Source organism: Sitophilus oryzae, unplaced genomic scaffold (assembly GCF_002938485.1).
Source record: "Sitophilus oryzae breed Bouriz unplaced genomic scaffold, Soryzae_2.0 scaffold_1974_pilon_pilon, whole genome shotgun sequence".
In the NCBI taxonomy this organism is placed as follows: domain Eukaryota; kingdom Metazoa; phylum Arthropoda; class Insecta; order Coleoptera; family Curculionidae; genus Sitophilus; species Sitophilus oryzae.
Window position 1 is genome coordinate 1,445,525 of NW_022146695.1, and position 21,705 is coordinate 1,467,229.

Here is a 21,705-nt window from a genome sequence, read left to right on the forward strand (position 1 = left end):
ATTTTGGACTGTGTTACTACGCGTGTTTCGTGTTTTTTAAAAGTAAGTGGAGGAAATCTCAAAGGGGAAATTAAGTGTTGACTCAGACCATAGTTTACAGTTAATATTCGGTGCCCAGAGACAATTTGCCAGATATTATGGCGAGAGAGTTGTATTAGCCACAAATAAAGTTTGTTTGTTTTTTTTTATAGTCAATACATGTCATTATTGACAAAAAATAAACACGTTCAGTAGATAGTTATTTGACTGAAAAAATAAATTTTGGAAATTTTTATTTTTTTAAATTAATCATAAATTTATCTGCAAAAAAATGATGACAAAACTTATTATTATTAATTTAAAACTTATTTATGATTTCAGTCTAATAACTATTTAGTCAACGTGTTTAATTTATGTCAATGATGTGACAAAACTTTCCAGATTTGTCCGTTAACATGGTAGTGTGGCCTTTATATAATTATAATTAAAATAATTTATTGAGCGGTAGGCAGAACTTGGATAATGAGAACACCGACTTTTCAGAGCGTAAATATAGTTTATCGTTTACATATAAAAACAAAATATAACCAGCTAAAAATCGAAATTAAGGCATCGCACTTTTATGGTAAGGGCTCTTTCTAAATTCAGTTACTACAAACTCTATTGCCACTTACCTTATTACGTCAACATCCGTCAGCATTTCATCAACAACAAGAACCTGTCGAAGACTTCATTGATCCCCTTGTAGATCTCCCGCTTCGGTCTTGGACTTATTCTTTAGATTAAACCACTCGACCGGTTATCACAGTGTTCTTTTAGATAGTTTAATATTTTATAGAAAAGGTGAGATTCAAAAATAAAATGCCGATTTTTCACAACACCTAACTATATTTAATATAAAAAAATAAATAAATAAAAATAAAGAAAAAGATTTAACAAGACACTTATAATTAACGAAATATAAAAAAAGGAAAGAAATTTAATCAAAAATAATTAAAGAATGATATTAAAATTCAGAAGTGATAAAGTTATAAATATAAAATATTCTTCTTATTAGTCTAATCTAAATTATCTAAAATTAGCGTACAATTCAAATCTCTCTTAGAATTTTCCTTGCTAGAAAATTAATATGTCAAAAAAAATATTAACTGAACAATTGGATTTAAATTAGAATTTAATAAAAAGAACAATTGTAAAATAATCATTTGTGTGATGATATCTAACTTTTGAGAAAACCTCAACTACCCTGTCGTTCCCGGTCTAGTTGGCTTTACTTGTCACAGATGTCGTTACTATGACCATTTCTACGTTATTTTCCAAATTATTACTAATATCCGTGTAAATATTATAATTACCGTAAACACAATTACACATGATTAAAACTAACCCTAACTAAAGTATATTTTAAGGTCTGTCCTTAAAAAAACCAAAACAAATCATATTTATAATTTGATTTCATTAGGTTTCGCTGTTTCATCTTATATGTTTATTTATTTCACATAATTTTGGATATTTTGGATAAAAAAAAGGAGGACAGTCCTTAATTTTCAGAATATCATTACGTGAACTAGAACTTTAATATTTAAATTAACAATTATACTTGTTTTTATCCAAAATCTGTTTGTATTGGCCCGTGGGAGGTCTATCGTGAGAAGAGTGTCGTCTTAGAGTTTTATTGCTTTCTAGGGGTTTTGCTTATATAATCTCGAAGTTAAAATTTAGGGTTTTACAGCTTTAATGATTGATGCTAGTCGTTTCTAGCTGTTTCAAAGCAAGTATTATATTAATTTATGGACGTGGGATTTTAAACCTAACAGAAAAATATTTAGTTTTTCCCAGAGAAACGGGTCCTTCATTCTAAACAGTTTTTACGATCTTCTGAAAAAATACCAATTTAAGGGCGGAAACACATGACAAAGTTTTAACAAGCTTGGTTTGTTGTCTGCTCTAAAATATTCCATTACAAATTACCCTCTACCCTAGAGTGAAGCTATTGGTTCCATTAATATCAAAACAAAAGGAAATTGAGAAAAAACACCCACTGAAATAAAAAAAAAACAATAAAAAAGATCTAACACAAAAAAAAATAATGGCCAAAACAAACAAAACAATAGGTTCACGATATGATTCCTGTTACAAACTGTTAAAACTATACTACCTAGTACTTAACTAAACTGAAGTTCCTTGATTGTTCGTTGACTCCTATTGGATGTGGACCGCGATTCGGCGATTTACTTTCCGCGCGCGTTTAACCGATTTGCGTTTCCGTATTCTCGAATCTCGTGTCGTTTGCATTTTTTTCAACCTTTTGATGCACTGTCTTGGCGAACACTTAACGCTCACTGTCTTTGTCAAAATTTGTTTTCACTGTCCTAATGTCTCAATTCTGCATTGACTTGCTGAATTCTTACTTGTGCACTGTCCAGAATTATCACCGTCCGATCGAAGTCAATGGCCCGTTAACGCGCTCGCGAATCAAAGTCTCCACGTACTGTAATGTTCCCGAAACTATTGCTGCATGGCTTCACCTGTGATGTTCATTTGGATGGCCTCCGAAATTCGGCCATATCACTTGCATCCCTGTGATATCTGCATGCTGCTCTACTTGAACGGAAAACATCCTATTTTCCATTCTGTTGACTTTGTCCCCGACTTTTCTCTGCATAAACTTGCATTTACGTTCCAACTGCCTCCATCAAAATCCTGCTCATTTTTTTCGGATATAGCATTTACATAGGCTTTCAATAGTACCTGCCTACGTCTCATTCCGAAAACATCCTGTGTATCAACTCCATTTTGGATAAGCATCGCCATAACTGTGGTTGTATGAAAAACCAGGTTCTCGAACTCCGTGTTACTGTTTGGTTAGGCATATCATGAATAAACGTGGTAACCTCTCTGCTGCATAGTGTATGTCATTTTTCCCAATCTTGTTGTTAGAACCTCTATATATTTAGTGTTGGCTGAGGGGTCGTGAAATTAACTGTGGTCACTACGTCTACTCCAATCTCCAACAGTTATATGTGTCTGTCTCAAAACGCTCTGGGGGTACTGAAATTTTGATATGTATCTATGCCTAACCATCCATTTACTGTGTTTCTCTGGATCCCTCAGAATATCACTCTGTAGTTGGTGTTGTACCATTGATGTGACATTCTTCACGTACATAGTCTTCCGGAGAACATCTCGCTGAACTCAGGATCTACATCATACTTCCTCCTCGAAAACAGTCAAAACCTTCCACTTTATTATCGATTGACATTATTTCAGCAAATGAACATAAAACAACAGTGGTAATATGGATGATTGTCAGAATAACGAATCCTATGAAATATTTAACTTTCTAAAACACAAAAAAAATTAAAACGTTCTTACAAGAGAAACATGTTTTCAAAAAAACAATTTTTTGAAAACAAAATACGTTAATAACGATGAAAATTTTACTCTTGGTCACTGAAAACGACTTCACATCTATGTTCATACTTCCTTCACATTCTTTACGTTTCAAACACCACCGGTATTCCCATTTTACAACAAATGTCTTATCGAGGTGGGCCTGTATGTAGCTTTCTATATTTTGACCATCACACTCAGACATCAGGTTTTCTTATATATTATAATAGAACTCGAGTTAGATAATTCTGCATTTTTGTAGCATCTGATCTATCAGGTAAACTCTAGAATTTCTGACAATATTACAGCATTTATTTTCCTGGTTACTTTAAAAAATTTAGGTATCCTAAAACTCAAAATATTTCTTTATTCGTGATTCTAATACGTGATCTACTAAAATAACACCCTGTAAACAGTTTAAGCAAGAATTACATCAAAATTTTTGGAAAAAAGAAATAAAAGCTTGGGAAAAGAAATACTAGTTGATAAAATAAATGTTAAATAGACCAAAAATGAATAAATATCATTCAAAGTATAAAATTCACGGTGTACCTAAAATTAATAATGGAAAATAAATTGATTGCAGTTAAGAATAAAATACCTATTATGGTTATCTAGTTATAAAATTTACCACATCAAAATAATGTTGGCAAGACCAAGTCATTAAAAAGGACCTATATTATATACCTGGAAATCTAACAAAATTAAATATTTAAGGTGGCTATTGCCTCTTAGTAGTAAACTAACTTCTTTTCCTGCCAACAGCTGATTTCAAAAAAAAACCTGTGTAGAAAAAAATTAATAAAAAGATTTGTATATACCTATAAATGCTGAATAAACAGACATATATTTTAATTATCTAAATAGATAACATTATCTGGAAAAAAAAAATTAATAATGAAAGTGAATTTATAAAAACCACCTGAAAATTAAAATAGGTAAATTAGATTAAATCAAACAAACAGAACAATCATTCAAAATTAAAACGATATTAGTTATGTTAAACAAATAATATAAAAAAAATTAATAACCAAATTAGACAAAAAAAAAATAATAAACCAAACAAAAAAAAATTTTTAGTTCAATCTGAAAAAGAAAATACTTGAAAATAATCGTTATCATTATTTTTACTTGGCTCAGAGCAAGAAATAATTTCTTTAACGCATGGAGAGAGAGAAAAATAATGAAAAAAAACTGTATTATCATCCTGGCAAATAAAAGTTACTTACGTATGTTACACATTATTTAAACAAATATTTAAAAAAAAATAGATACTTATTTTCAACAATAAAACACAAGAGAGAAAAGAAAACTCTATATATTCAATGTATCTTTGAATGCAAATTATTACTCTGAACCTTATTCCATTTTAAGCAAATTATTATTACTATGAACATTTACTGCTTTTTAATGTTTTAGAATACCTATACTGAATTATACTAAGCCTTTCTCTGTCAGTTTCTATTTCTTCTAATATGATGTTTAATCTTCAAAAAATCCGATGTATCACTGATTTTTCCCCCATGTAAGGTGTACTGGAGAAATGTCTTTCCCATCTCCCGTGTCTATGCAATCACTCTGCCTTAGCTTTTAGCGGTCTACCCTCTTGGGCGAATATGTCCTCATATTCCTGGAGAAATTTCTTTACCATCTCCTGCTCCGCCATATCCAGATGCCCACATTCAACCTTTGAATGTACCTCAGATGAGCTTGAGTGTACCCCATCTGAACTTGAGTGTACTCCTCCTGAGGATTACCTATCCGACCTTGAAGGAGAAATGGTCATAACGCTCGAGCCTAATTCTTTACAGGTACCGAAGTATGAAAAATGTGGATTTTAATATGGTCTGTTGTGTGGCTGTCCATTCAGTATGCAAATAACGGTTATCTATTGTGATTTTTGATGGATTATGATAGGTTTTCTATTGTAGCCGTTAACTGTAGAAATGTTGACGGCAAAGTGGTTCAGTGGTTAAGACCAGTGTGTGCAGGGACCCGGGTGTATACAGATACACTACAATCATAACCAGGTAATTACAATATTATTGATTTCTTCATGAGTTTAACCAGTCAGGGTTGCATGCAACCAAGCCTTGATCCTTCGGTCTGCGCTAAACCTTAGGCGTTAAACCCACGAGTACGTTCTAGTCTATTGTTTTTTATTCCAAGGGTTATTCGCATACATGTTCTGTCTATTGCAATCTTCGAATTGAGGGTTCGAATTTTCCGTCCTACGGCGTCCATGAGCGTTTCCGCCTTCTCTGTGTAGAGCCGTTATGTATAAAGATACCTTGCTTCCCCTAACTTGCGTAAAATCGCCGACCAGAGTGGATCCAGTGCTACTAGCTGTGGGCGATTCTCCTTTCCCCCACCTGCTACTGCCACTGTCTTTTATCCCAGACAGCAATTCAAGGGTTCCTCCTTCCGAATTCTCAGCACGCTCTGGTCGATAGTTTCTTACGCCATCACTGACCTCCTTATCAGTGAACGCAGGTTCAGCACTCATTGTCGTGAATGACAAATCCGTAAATAAATTAGGCGTACATCTGATATGTCCACACTCTATCCTCTATCTTCCTTGCACTAAAATCTCTTCCTTTCGTGCAATAACTTCCTTCTGTTTACCCGTGCTTTTCGGAGCATGTCTAGGCCACCTTTAGTAAGTCCCTAGACCAGATTCAACGTCCTGTATATAGTTTTTAGGATCCGTTGATCCGAACCCGATAGACCAATTTGCTGCTAGTGAATTAGATCGCCTTCTCCACAACCTTACATGCATAACCCAGTACCCTATCTAAATTATTGTCGAAAAATCCATTCTCTTATTTTCGACGACTACTTTTTAAAACACCCTCGTAAAAGATTTAAAGCTCTCTGGGACGTAACCGTCGTTTCATTGTGTCCCGTCCAGGTACCTACTATTGAAATTGGGGTCTTAAAAAAACATCTGGTTCCAGTTCACAAGTGCATCGATTTTCATCTAGAATTCGTTACCTACAAAGGTTACCTAAACTCTCTAAACGGAGAACATTTTTTTTTTCTATTTATGTTTCTAGAATAAGGAAATGAATATAAAGTAGCATCAAAAGTAATAGTAAAAAATAAATGAAGTATGCTGCAGTATAAGTCAATTGTTGCAAACCCAAGTAATAACTATTCAACAAGCCAAAACGCCTAATACGTTTTGCAACTATTTCACAAAAAAAACCACAGCTGACTTTTCCATTTGTCCAACTGTAATACAATTTTAGTTTTTTTCAGAAATGCATATAAAAAATTATTCATCAAATAACAGTTATTCCATTACACAAATAACACTTACAGAAACCAAAAAAAACATTTAATATTTTAATCAAAAAACAAAGGTCCACAACAATACTTATTACTGTATAACGACATGTGAATACTTCGTTGCATGTCGAGAGAGTTCGCTGACTTTTAATTAGTTCTATCTATGAAACATTACGTGCAATTATTAATTACCAAAAAAAAATCTTAGTTGACCATTGTTCCTGCTGCTGACAGATGTTGACATATTTACCTGTGCGATTTCTTTGTCATAAACATTTACGCTAATTACCATTATCGCAATCGATTTAATAATAACCTTTAAGTTTCCTTTACTTTTTTTTTTAATGAAATAAAAAGAAACATCTATCGAAATTTCATGAATCTTTCTTAAAACAAAACACTATCCTGAGATGAAATATTCTGAATTACCACAAATACTACTTTATGCAAAAACATATTCTGGCAATTATTCTTTAAGAGAAAAAAAAAACTTAAAATCAATGACACCAAGATCATTTAAAATTTCTACAAAATTTCTAAATCAGAAAATAAATAATACGGAATGCATTTCAAGAAAGTAATAATATCAAATATCGCCAACGAAATTACTTTAAATCAACAAATAAAATTTTGCGTTCGTACAGAAACAAAAAAAAACTGAAAAGACCTTGTGCTACAACTATGTTTAAAACAAATACAATAAACCAAGAATAAACATCAAAAATAATAGAATTATAACATTTTAATCACTAACATCCATTAATAAAAACATATTAGTAAATACATTTCCGATCGATTATAAAAAGAGTTACAAGAGTTACATTTGTTACAATTATGAGGACTCAATAGAGTTACTAATACTGTTAAAAATCACAAAAGGAAATTAAAAGTAATCGAAAAAAAAAATTAGTCTTTACTTTTTAAATTAGAGCAAAAATAAAATCAAAAACAATAATCTGGGTACATACTACAAATTAATTTTTGTGTATCCCACCGTAGCTGTCACCAATTTTTATGTGACAAAACTTTCCAGATTTGTCCGTTAACATGGTAGTGTGGCCTTTATATAATTATAATTAAAATAATTTATTGAGCGGTAGGCAGAACTTGGATAATGAGAACACCGACTTTTCAGAGCGTAAATATAGTTTATCGTTTACATATAAAAACAAAAATATAACCAGCTAAAAATCGAAATTAAGGCATCGCACTTTTATGGTAAGGGCTCTTTCTAAATTCAGTTACTACAAACTCTATTGCCACTTACCTTATTACGTCAACATCCGTCAGCATTTCATCAACAACAAGAACCTGTCGAAGACTTCATTGATCCCCTTGTAGATCTCCCGCTTCGGTCTTGGACTTATTCTTTAGATTAAACCACTCGACCGGTTATCACAGTGTTCTTTTAGATAGTTTAATATTTTATAGAAAAGGTGAGATTCAAAAATAAAATGCCGATTTTTCACAACACCTAACTATATTTAATATAAAAAAATAAATAAATAAAATAAAGAAAAAGATTTAACAAGACACTTATAATTAACGAAATATAAAAAAAAGGAAAGAAATTTAATCAAAAATAATTAAAGAATGATATTAAAATTCAGAAGTGATAAAGTTATAAATATAAAATATTCTTCTTATTAGTCTAATCTAAATTATCTAAAATTAGCGTACAATTCAAATCTCTCTTAGAATTTTCGTTGCTAGAAAATTAATATGTCAAAAAAAATATTAACTGAACAATTGGATTTAAATTAGAATTTAATAAAAAGAACAATTGTAAAATAATCATTTGTGTGATGATATCTAACTTTTACTAAAGCCTTTAGAACAAACAGAAAGTCTTAAATCGTTAATAAAAAAAATATTAAAGAAAATCTAAAACAACAAATTAAAAATCTTTATACATGAAATGTTTAAAATTTCCTAACTTGAGAATTGAATATTAAAGAAAATCTTTAAATCGAAAACTTACTAAAATTATTAAAAAGAAACCACTGGATAATATAAGATCTACACGGAGAAAATTCGACCGTCTAATTTAAAAGTCAGTACCGAACTGATCCAAAAATCTATTTTCCTAAACCTCGAAATATTTAAAATGGGCGGGTAAAAAGAATAGGGAACCACCAAAAGCCGAGCCATTCTCAAATCCTCTTCGGGTTCGCTTTTCAGGAACCGTCTGATTGGTCTGAGAAAACCTCAACTACCCTGTCGTTCCCGGTCTAGTTGGCTTTACTTGTCACAGATGTCGTTACTATGACCATTTCTACGTTATTTTCCAAATTATTACTAATATCCGTGTAAATATTATAATTACCGTAAACACAATTACACATGATTAAAACTAACCCTAACTAAAGTATATTTTAAGGTCTGTCCTTAAAAAAACCAAAACAAATCATATTTATAATTTGATTTCATTAGGTTTCGCTGTTTCATCTTATATGTTTATTTATTTCACATAATTTTGGATATTTTGGATAAAAAAAAGGAGGACAGTCCTTAATTTTCAGAATATCATTACGTGAACTTTACTTTAATATTTAAATTAACAATTATACTTGTTTTTATCCAAAATCTGTTTGTATTGGCCCGTGGGAGGTCTATCGTGAGAAGAGTGTCGTCTTAGAGTTTTATTGCTTTCTAGGGGTTTTGCTTATATAATCTCGAAGTTAAAATTTAGGGTTTTACAGCTTTAATGATTGATGCTAGTCGTTTCTAGCTGTTTCAAAGCAGTATTATATTAATTTATGGACGTGGGATTTTAAACCTAACAGAAAAATATTTAGTTTTTCCCAGAGAAACGGGTCCTTCATTCTAAACAGTTTTTACGATCTTCTGAAAAAATACCAATTTAAGGGCGGAAACACATGACAAAGTTTTAACAAGCTTGGTTTGTTGTCTGCTCTAAAATATTCCATTACAATGACAATGACGACAGGTATTGATAATTTCGATTCCAAATATCTCGAGAACCATTACTCGTAGCGATTTTTACCAAGAGACTTTTTTACGTAGAAAACGTCGTAAATGTATATTTTTTTATTCAGTAGTTTTATACAGGTACGGACGAAAAGTTATTACTCTCCAAACCAGTTAAAAAATATGTAGGTGGCGCCCTCTACAAGTAGGAGTCATATTGACATCAAAATCAAATTTCTTATGTCAAAAAACTCCGAGATACCAATTTTCAATCAAATATTGACGTTACTTCAGAAATTATTAGGAAAAAATCAAAATAAAAATAAAACTTCTACACCCTGTATCTCCGAAACTAAGCATTTTAGGTCATCCATTTATACGAACTTCTTTACTTATTTTTATCTGCAGAATATGCTGCCGAAGTTTCCGGAATACAGTTCGGACTACCCTGTATATTATATACAAGGTAAGTCTTAAATAAGTGCAACTATTTTCAGGGCTAGTAGATCTCGATAAAGGAAACATATTTTCCCTTTACCGTTTTTCAAATAAATCCAAAATATCCGAGTTATTTTACTTTGAAGATTTCCAAAAAAGTGATTTTTTGCTAATTGAACCACTGGTTCTTTTTTGCATTTTATTTTTTGTAAATTTAATCTACTACCATATTTGCTATATTATCAAGCCATATTATTAAGATATTATGTTTTTTAAAATAAATAAAAATAAAAAAAATCTCATATTCGTGATTCTGGGGTTGAAATATACCACCCCTAAAAATATTTGCACTTATTTAAGACTCACCCCGTATAATTTATTATTTTTTGGAAACTTCTTAAATCAAAAGTTACATGTTTGTTTCTGTTGGGACTATTTTAGATTGATTACTTCAGCCTCTTAGTCAAATTAATAAACTTTACACAACATGAAAATGGAAATATATTACGTAATTTAGTGGTGTATATAGAGCTTGTTTCTCTACAAAGGATACAAAACAGGGTTGGGAACATGATAAACAGCAAAATACAAAATTTACTCTGTTATAGATTGAAAGTGACTAACTTTAGAAACGATATGACATTATTGTTTTCAGCACTATGCTAGGAAACATGTAAGAATGGTCATAAACTAAAGTCATTGAATAGGCTACTGGCACATACTTTAATTTTCACCTGAAAACTACTTAAAGACCTTTATAAATACAACACGTAGCACCCCCGCGATGTTATTTCCAAAAAGAATTGCAAATTATTTTATAATTTCGCTTATAAACTTCACCGGGGACCTTTAAATTTGACGTCACACGAAAACGTTACACCATTGGTTGTGACGTCACGAGGTACGATTTTGGTAAGGCAGTTTACCACAAGCGGATAAAATCTGCCGTTCTACTGAAATATTCGGAAATTTCAGCATCAAAAAAACAAAGAACCACTTATCAAAACTCACGCGTGCAACTAAGTAAACTCAAAATTACAAAAAAAAGGTTCAAATAAAAAAAAATCAGAACAGCCCAGTGATCCCGAATATTTCAAGAAATATAAAAGTACTGGAATTAATAAACTATTCATAATTATCTTAGGACCAAAGTTGTCTGAATCTTATGCTAACATTAAAATCCTCTTTGAGATGTTAGATCTGCAGTTCATATGTGGAATTTGTTCCTATACTTTTACCGCTGACTTTAAGCTTATTATGATTCTCCTTGGTCTTCAGTCAAATTCATCCACTCACACTTGCCCATGGTGTGATGTAAATGTAAAGGAAATGGAAATTAAAGAATCATTCAGAACTATAAAAAGTATTACAGAAAATACAAATTTATGGCAACAACCTGGAGGAAATATAACAAAAGCCAAAGATTTTAGTAAGCGTTTTTATTTGAAATATTTTTTTTGTATTTTTTAAACTGTTGTTCAATGAACCATATAAAAAGGGGCAATTATTTTTTAGAAAACTGTATAAACTTACCTTTCATCATTGGCGACGAAGAAACACCTGTCTTAAAGTATATTCCCCCTCTTGAGCTTCACCTTTTGGTAGGTGTGGTTCAAAAACTATTTGATTGTCTTGAATTGGAGAATACCAATGTTGCAACAGAATGGATAAAAAAAGCGGGATTGAAACTAGATCATTATGGAAAATGTAACGGAAATAACGCCAGACAACTTTTAAAGAAAGTGGATGTTTTGAAGACGATATCGCCCGGTAAAGAATCCTATTCAAAGTTTTTAGAAGCAAAAACCTAAACATTTTTTTTAGGAAATAAATATATTGCAGTGTTTTCTGCATTCAATCAAGTAGTTTCGAGTTGTTTTGGTCAAGCACTAAACAAATATTTTGAACATGACATCGAACAATTTAGATTGGAAATACTCAACTTAGCTATTAAGATAACTCCAAAGAGATTCATGAAATTCTGCATCATGTGCCAGAGTTTATAAAAGCAAATCATAGAGCTCCAGGATTTTACTCGGAACAAGCATCTGCGAGCAGGTTCATTTTTCCTTTATATTATTTTCTAAAAAGTTTAACTTGAATCCTCGTTCAGAATGCTACCAAAATAGTCTTTTACGATGTATTTGTTGTTATAATAGTTCACGTATTTAAGATTTGTGTTGTACTTAGCTTTAGTTAAATATAGCGATAAAACCACTTAGTTAGGGAAGAAATATAATTATTTTAATTTATTAGTTAACATTTTTATACAAAATAAAACATATAGCTGTAATATGATTTTTTGACAAATTATTTGTCAGTTTTTGGTCTCAAAATTCAAAGTCACGGTACGTCACTGGATCTATGGAAATTATTTAGTTGATCGATGATTTTGAAAGAACGCATTATGGCCATTAAAAAAATACTAATTTTACAATTTATATATTTTTTATTTTGAATCATATAAAAACCGAACAGTGGGTGTCTTATTTTCTAGAGCCAGATTTTTCGCTGTTTCTCTTCGATATGCTAATGTTAAATTTTTTCCATGAGTGGAAAGTGTCGTACTTTTGCAACCTGGTACCATACAGTATCGATAAATCATTTTGCATTCGAAAATTAGTAAAAAACCTCGTCGGAAATCATAACTGAATAGAATGTCAAAACAAGATAGTACCTCGTGACGTCACTATCGTAAGCGAGGTCAAAGCCGACGTTTTAGCGGGTTTCTCATCAATTTGAATTTTAACCGTTTATTACGGCATTAATACACCAGATATTTTAAAAATATTTTGCAGAGGTGCTTTTGGGGTCTAAATCAGTAGTTCCCAAACTTATTTTTCTCGTGGACCACTTTCAAAATTTTACTGGTTTCGGTGGACCCCCTGCTGCTACATTTCTACCACATTCTTAAAGTCGCCAAAAAATAAAAATTGTGTCACTTCTGAGTTCTGTCCCTATATTCCGATATGTAAAATAAAAACGAAAAATGGTACATTTTATATCACTTTATTTATTAAAAGAATAGAATTACAAGATATAGGTAATATAGGTTCAGGTCATAATTTTAATTAATGGGAAGGATGTATCTGATGGAGTGTCAGCAAACGATCAATGTTTGGCTTTATTTTTGTGAGCAATAACCGCAAATCCCCCCGCTCTGTGATGTTTAATTTGCTCCTTTTTTTTGTTAAGAGGTTTGTAACGGCACTAAAACTCCTTTCGACAAGGTATGACGAGGGAAAAGCTATTAAAAATTTCCTTGCGATTTCCCACAGTCCAGGATATTTTTCGGGTATTTCTGCTTGCAGCCAAAATGTTGGGTAGCCTTTTCTAAATTTCACCTTCAGCTCCTCATTAGTGCTTAGCTCGAGCAGCTCCTCTTGTAATACAACATTGGCCACTTCCGTTTCATCAAATGGATTTATGATCCATGGTGGTATATCCATCGTCAGTATATCTTCAAACCTGGTTTTGAAGTCATCATGCAGAGCACTTAAATGTTGACTGTAGGTATGGATATCCTCATCAATACATTCTACCTGCGACAAGTTTGGAAATTGAGAGAATTCGCGCCGACTAATGTTTTGCTTCATAAATTTCAATTTCCCAAGAAAAGCCGAAATTATCCCCTTTGTTTTTATTAAATTCAGGCTGTCCCCTTGTAACTGCAAGTTAATATCATTAAATTTTTTAAACAAATCTGTCAAATACGCAATGTCTGCTTTGAATTTGATCAAGTTTTCTTTTAAATCTGGATCTCTACTTTCTAAGAACTCTAATATGGAATCGAAAACAGAGTAAAATCTCGTTAAGCATGCACCTTTCGACAACCAGCGTACTTCAGTATGTAAGAGCAGTCGTTGGAAGTCTTCATCATTTTCGTCGCACAATTGAGCAAATAAACGCGTATTCAATGCATTGCTTCTGATTTTGTTGACAGCTTTTATTACAAAATGAAGAGATTGGTTCAACCTGTCACTTAAATGTTTTGCCACAAGATGTTGTCGGTGGATTACGCAATGAATAGCTGTAAGTCCTGGTATAATTCTTTTGAGATGACTTATAAACCCACGATATCGCCCGACCATTGCAGGAGCTCCGTCTGTTGCCACTGAAATAATGTTTGTAAATGGGATCGATTTTTCCGTAAAAAAATTACTCAGGACATTAAATATTGATTCGCCTTTAGTGTCAGTCTCCAAAGTTCTGGCAAATAGCAATTCTTCGTGAATTTCTTCCTCAACAATAAATCGGACATATGCCAATAGTAATGCTTCATTACTGGGTAACGTTGACTCGTCCAGTTGTATAGAAAAATGAGTTTTTTGCAGATGATTGCACAAAAAGCTTTCGATATCAGAGCTCATTTCATCAATGCGTCTTTGTACAGTATTGTTACTTAATGGAATTCTTTTTAGTACGTCAAATGGAGATTTGTGCAAAACAGTTTTTAAAACCTCTTCAACAGCGGGTAAAATTAATTGTTCTCCGATAGTGTGCGGTTTTCCAGATTTTGCTATAAGTAATGAGATATTGTAAGATGCCCGCAAGCCATCATCGTTACTTTGAGATGTTGAAGCGAACATACTGTGCATGGTGGGTCTCTTTCCATATTTTTCTTTCAATGTTTGAAAATATTTTAAATCTTTACCTATTTTATCAGTATGACACCTTTTTAGATGATCTTCGAGCTTTGATGGTTTCATAGAGTCATTGCTCAAAACTTTGTTGCATAATAGGCACATGGGCAATTGTTTGTCTGCCTCTGATGGAACAAAACCATATTTCAAATAATCGATACTATATTGTCGACATTTTTTCTTTGCTGTAGCCATGTTTCGTGTCAGTTACCTTACCTGTAAAAAAAAATGTTTTAGTAACCAAGTTTTTTCTGAATATAGGTATCACGCCGCAGCCTTTGTCAGCACGCGGAAATAGAATTACGGCTTGTAAAGGGACCAACTAATAAACCGCTGAGACAAATACAGACGTTTTCACAAAACGGTATCAATTTTAAAGTACATAATTTACCACTAATTTTTAATAGTATAAATAAAAAAATTGGTGTACTCAGTATCGAATACTGATCATATTTGTGTAGGAAAAAATAAAAGTCGAAATCCCAAAATTGTCCATAAAAACGATAACTAACATTTTATTAAATCAATGAGTTCACGCGCTCCGTGTATTTGCGTATTTTTGTCTGCGGCTTCATTGTTAAAACGTGACAAACTGGCATCGAAGTCCAAGCCCCGCCCTTTTCCCGTCGCCCGCGCACCGCTCGCTCTTTCCGAAAAGGAATAGTTTTGATAAAATAGTTACTTCAAAACCAATTTAAAATGATTATGAAATTACTGTTTTATAAAATTAGTAGTTATTTGCAAGAAAAATTACAAAATTAATTGCTCTGCAATATTGCTTATTCGGCCTTTTTAGAGAGGCAGTGTTTCTCTCGTGAAAAAACAATTGAATAAAACGTGCTGTGTTTGTCTTCAAATCGAAAGAGGACAATTAAAATATCTGTAAATTACTAAGTTACCTATCTATACAGGCCGTTGTGATCAACCGACTAGTACACGTAAACAAAATACTTAAGTACTATAACAAAAAAAAGGTAGGTTACTTACTTTTCTCCGGCACTAGCAAACACAGATATAAATTTTCTCACAACTTTTTTTCCAAATTCCGCCTTTTTTTCGAAATTCCGGAAACAAATGAATGCGTTTGCCTTTGGCATCAAGTATTTATAGTGGTGATCAAGTTCATGTCTGAACAAGCATTAAGCATTGTCGGGCGGATAGCGCTTTGCAAGTCTGTACACGAAATTGTACGTAATATCGAATACGCAAGTTTGGACAAGTAACAGTCGCTTGCCTTATTAAAATATTATCTGCTTAGATAGGTACTTAAAACAATGTAGGTAGGCCCTTATAAAAACTATGCTTACATTTTTGCTCTTTACTATCAAAAGCAGATAAATTTTCGTGGACCCCCATTAACATCTTATGGACCCCCATTTTTTGTTCACGCCTACGTAGACCCCCAGCAAGTCTCCCGTGGACCCCTGGGGGTCCACCTGGACCACTTTGGGAATCACTGGTCTAAATGATCATTTTAAGACAATAAAAAAATACCCGCAAGGGGCCTATTACTTTTACTAAAACATAAGCTATTTTGCGCACTTTTTTTTATTTCGGTGATGAAAGAAAGTTTCTATATTTATCAGGTTTCGTTGCATCGAGATTTTTTAATCAAAAGTCTTTCCGAATTTATATTTGCCATCGAAAGGCGACGCCGCACCAGATTAGCGCGGCAAACTTTCGTCCGAATTGGCGAAATAAGTGTTATTTATTTTGGCCGATTTGAAAAGCTCCCGCCGAGCGAAAATGGCTTCGCCGACACCCCGGAAAATGATTTAGCCGCCGCGGCCAACTACGACGATGGACCATTTTGCGAAACCGAACAGAACCCCGCACGCCACTTTCTCAAGTTTTATTTCCTCTTATTTGATTCTTTCTCTATTTCGTTCTATTCCCGGGTAACACTTTCTTGGTCGCCCGAGGTGATATAAAACATAATTTGGAGGATTTTGTGAGATATAATCTATGTTGGTGCGGACGTCTCCAGGGACGGACTAGGGGTGTGAGATTGATATAGGTAGTCTATGGTGGCCAATAAAATGTATACCGGCTGACATATGAGAATAATTTTGAGACTTAAGTTCGAAATAGGTATGGTACGTTAAAATGTATGGGAACGGCCGATTATTAGATAAAATATGAGAGGTTAATCGCAAAAAGTTAAATATTAAAGTTATAGGGGTTTTAAGTTTCATTTTTTTAAATGGAACCCCCTGTATATTATTGCATATTTCAGTTCCTCCTTCAATTCTAAGCAAAAATCGAAATAAACACAATGTACCTCAAACCAACCGTTTTCGAGTTATTCACTTTTAAACATATCCCTTAAACAATTCGATTTCATTAATTTCGATGTTCGGTTTCATTTAACGATGCCATTCTGCGGAAACTGTGATACTTAATGATATTTGACATTAGTTTTCAAGTTAGCATTTATAGATGTATAAAATGAGATTATATCAAGTCTGGAAATTACAAAATTTTTGTTTAACACAGTGGCGGACTAAGCCTGTCGGGGACCCGGAGTGGCGAAGCTAAATGTGGCCTCCGGTCTGTTCAGATAACGATATTCTTCTAATACACATTTTGTAAAAATCGAACGACGTATCTATAATGGTTGAAAAAATTCAGGTATTTATACAGAGTGTCCCAGGCAGAGCCTGCATTAGAAGTTTCTAAAGAACTACAATATCTACATCCGAGATTTTTTGCATATCATTGTTTCACAACGAGATCTATCGATTAAAAATATTTTCAATATGGCGGCACTTCCGGAAGCACCAGAAGTTGACAGCAACTTTCTTATTTTAATTGGGTGTCCCAATTTTTTATTACATATTTAAATTCTCTGTAAAATTTTATGAATTTTAATATTAAACACTCTATACCTAACGTTTATGAGAAAAAAAAGATTATAATCTTTGGAGGAAGAAAACTACCTGTCAAAAATATGTACATAGCCTAAACGTCAAATTTAGTGATTGTTACAGCCACTGTACCATAAAGAGAAGATATGTGGCTATCTAGTTCAAAAATTAAATTGTCCGAATGTCATATAATAATGGCCACAACTATCACGGAATTGAGCGATTAAAAAATTATCATAAATATTTTTTTTCAAATGGAAATCCACTTTTTTTATTGCACTTGTGAAAAGGTTTTCGTTACTTTCGTTTTTAAAATTTGTTAGTTTTTGACTATACATGTTCTTGTACCTAAAATTAATCGTTTTTCCGGACACCCTGTATACTGTAATAATTATAATAAAAATCCTTATAGATAGCAGAGCCGTTTTTACGTAGGGACCTGATGGGACTGAAGTATTAAGGGCTCTAAAAAGGCCTCAAAAACGATAACATCAATTTTTTAAAGCTTATAATAATATTTTTAAATCGAAAAACGAATGCAACCAAACCAAACCAAACCAAACAAGTAAGTGCAAAAGTAAAGTGTTTTGGTGTATTGTAGTGAATTAGTGTTTTATTTTGCTGTTATAACACCAAAGGTTCCAAACCCAACTTTAATAAATTAGAAGTATTAAATTATTGAACATAATTTTGCTGACGAGCCATATACTACCATTCACGGGCCATGCAGTATTAGATCAGGAAATCCCCTACCGAATGTATTTAATGGCAATGATGACAAAGTGACGGAAATACCGGTTCCACATATGTGCCGCGTTACTTTCGCGACCGTTCCAGGGAAATACCGCGACAAAATATCGCGATTTTGTAAGTTCTACGAGATCCGAGGGTATCAGATTCCTTCGCTGTCTCAGGCCCGTGGCTCCCGATATACTAAAGACAGCACTGCTCATCATCGGTAAAGAAGCTAGAATATAAGTTATGCTGTGTATTGGTTGTAATTTAAAATGTTTATTCAGTAAAAATAAATAATGAAACCGTTGAAAAATAACTTAAAAGCTGAAATAAATAAATTCAGTCTCAAAATATATAAAAAATAATAATTATTCGATATTTTAAACAAAGCCCTTACCCCTTGATTTAATTTCCTAAATAGAAAATGCCATTGACAATTACTGGGGTCTGATATAATTGATAATTAAGTAAAATATCTGCTTCCATTTATACTGCTTATAGTTTGCGTATACGCATGGTTTGCATACTCCATCTACAAACTGCTTCATAACTACTGAACACATATTGGCCTTGTTTGCCAGTTGAATAAAAATTTATTTGTTAAGATTCGGAGGCCCCCTAAAAGACGGGACCCGGGGCGGACCGTCCCTTCCGCCCCCCCTTAATCCGCTACTGGTTTAACATTTCAAAATAAAAACTTCATAATTCGGAAGTTGTTGAATTTAGGTACATAATCATACTACACATAATGTGCACCAATGAGTCAGACTTGCAAATGGATATAATACTGTCGATGGATTGCCCAGTGAGCAATATTTTATCACATTTAAGGCGAATTGCACACACATGTTTCGAAACTGTTACTTTTATGTGCTCAGTATACGTAGCAAGTGACACAACGCATTTAGGCAAAAATTCGGAATTCTGTCAATACATGTGTGAACTAATACACAAATAAGACACTTATTACTATTTTTATACTACTATTTAAAAAAAAATAGTAGTAAAATTTAAAAATTTACCAAAAAAATTATTTCCTCACACATCGTTGTCGCAAAGGATACACATCATGGCACTTTATTTTTTATTAAATGGCTACACATAAAAAAAATATTAACTTCTGTATTTTAACAGTAAGCTAGGCGTATTAACTTTGAAGTTCCTCCTGCAGTAGTCCAATAATAACCATAACATTTTTGGTGTAGTTTTTTGATATACCGGGTGCGTCTCAAAAATGGCTCACCCCTATAAGTTTTTTATTTTTTCAGATAATAAAACGAGATTTGGTATGTTAGTATATGACATAAATTAGGATTGATTGACGTATTCAATTGTTATTGGGCACTTCCTGTTTTACCGGAAATGACTACAACTTTTGATTTTTAAATAACACCCTCGGTATTTCTTTACCTTATTCGATTGAATATGACACTTTGAATAGAATGACATATCATATGTCAACTTTTGACATTTTCGCATACTGTTTATTTGAAATTGTAACACGCGGTTCATAACGACAATTTGACTGGAAATACCAAGTGTGTGGTACCGAATTATTCGTAAAAAAATATTTTTCCAAATATGCTAATGGGCCACCCTTGTTCCATTTGAAAAAATTGAGATATTATAAAAAATACGATTTAGGCATCTTTTAACCGGCAAGGACAAGACACGAAAAACATTAGACGGTCAAATCTATTTTTCCGAGGTTCCTTAATTAAAAATTAGTGTTTTTAACGCAGCCAGAAAATGTCAAAAGTTGGCATATTATATGTCATTCTATTCAGTGTGTTACTTTCTATCGAATAAAGTAAAAATATACTGAGGGTGTCATTTAAAAATCAAAAGTTGTAATCATTTCCGGTGAAACAGAAAATGACCGAAAACAATTGAATACGTCAATCAATCCTAATTTATGTCATATATTATCATACCAAATCTCGTTTTGTTATCTAAAAAAAAGTTATAGGGGTGAGCCACTTTTGAGACGCACCCGGTATAAAAGATTGCAACAAGGACCACAAAACAAATATTGTTTAACAAAAATATTTTTTAATCTTAGTTTTGACACACAATAATTTTAATTTATGCAACTTACCTTCCCACATATACCCATAAAATATTTTGTTTCTACGTCTTCCCGTTTTTGTATAATTTAATCACTTATCGAAATTCTCTTAGAATTAACTGTAGTAGTTATTTCTTCAATAATATGCTATTTATTTATCAAGTATTTAGACACACTGTACGAATATTACAGTTTATAACTTTGCTAAACGATAAATCAAAGCAAGAAAATTCCCTTTTCATAAAGTGCCAACTTTACGTAGTACACTTTACGCTATGCGGAACTTCTTAATTGTTTTTAAAACTCCGGAAGATAGGTAGATGCAGGTGGTTGCTGACAAAACTTCCAAAGAAGTTATGTTTAATAACGTCAAGGGCGTAGCTTTACTAGAAGTAGGTGTGAAGGGTATAATTATCCCCCACTCTTTCTCTATCATTATAAAACGTTGTTACTATTAAACAAAGTGATTTAATTAATCAAAAGTCATGAAAAACTGAAAATAATAAAAAGTTGTGTTCGTTTGTCGTTAGGGAAACCAACCACCCTTTCGTTACCGGTTTCGGGGCCTATATCCCATCATCAGACGAGCTAAATGGACTGAATTTCAGTAGAAGTACTGAACAGTAGGACCGAAACAAGGAATATGTTTTCCTGTAAGCTGTAAGAAGGCTGTAAGCCTTCAAAGCCTTAACGTTACATTTTTCCAGGCGGATATAACAACAATCCACTATTATGTAGAAGAAATAATAAGGCAGAAAAGAACACACAGTTCAGTTGCCAACTTTAGACATCAGACAGCCAGGCGATGTCGAAGAAACTGTTTTTTTGTAAATTTATTATATGTGACATTAATGATGTAAATACATTATTAGAGTAGTTAGAGATGAGTGTACCTTTTCATTTTATATTATTACTCAAAATCTCTACTGTATTTCATGGTTGTTTTCTATAAAAGGTAGAGGGAAGTACTGCATTTTAATTCTTGTTAATTTAATGTCCCAAAAGGGATAGGAGACATGACTGTATTTATTGTTAGCGTAACCTATCGTCCTGGTTTAAGCTTATATTAATTCAGTAAGAATTAAAATAAAATATTATTTTTGGCTCACTAGTAGGAGCGTTCTAATTTCACGATTTTTCTTTGTAGAGGTGGACTACGTTCTAAAAATTTCTGATTAAAATCTTGAAGATCCTAGATAAGAAAGAAAAGTCATTCGTCGAGTGGGGGTGCTGTCCCATTTTTTGTTATAGAACAAGGGAGCTAATAATAAGAGCGTTACAAAAGCGGAGCAACTGAGGAACAAAAGAAAATCGATAGAGAATAGACAATACATTTTTTTTCTGGGCCCAAATTTTTCGT

General features: G+C 32.7%; 1 protein-coding gene across 2 annotated transcripts in view; it reads left to right on the plus strand.

The window, feature by feature from the left end:
• The window catches only part of LOC115883641 (disks large 1 tumor suppressor protein), a 1,010,644-nt gene that overhangs the window by 79,462 nt on the left and 909,477 nt on the right, over nt 1-21,705 (plus strand). The window lies entirely within an intron of this gene.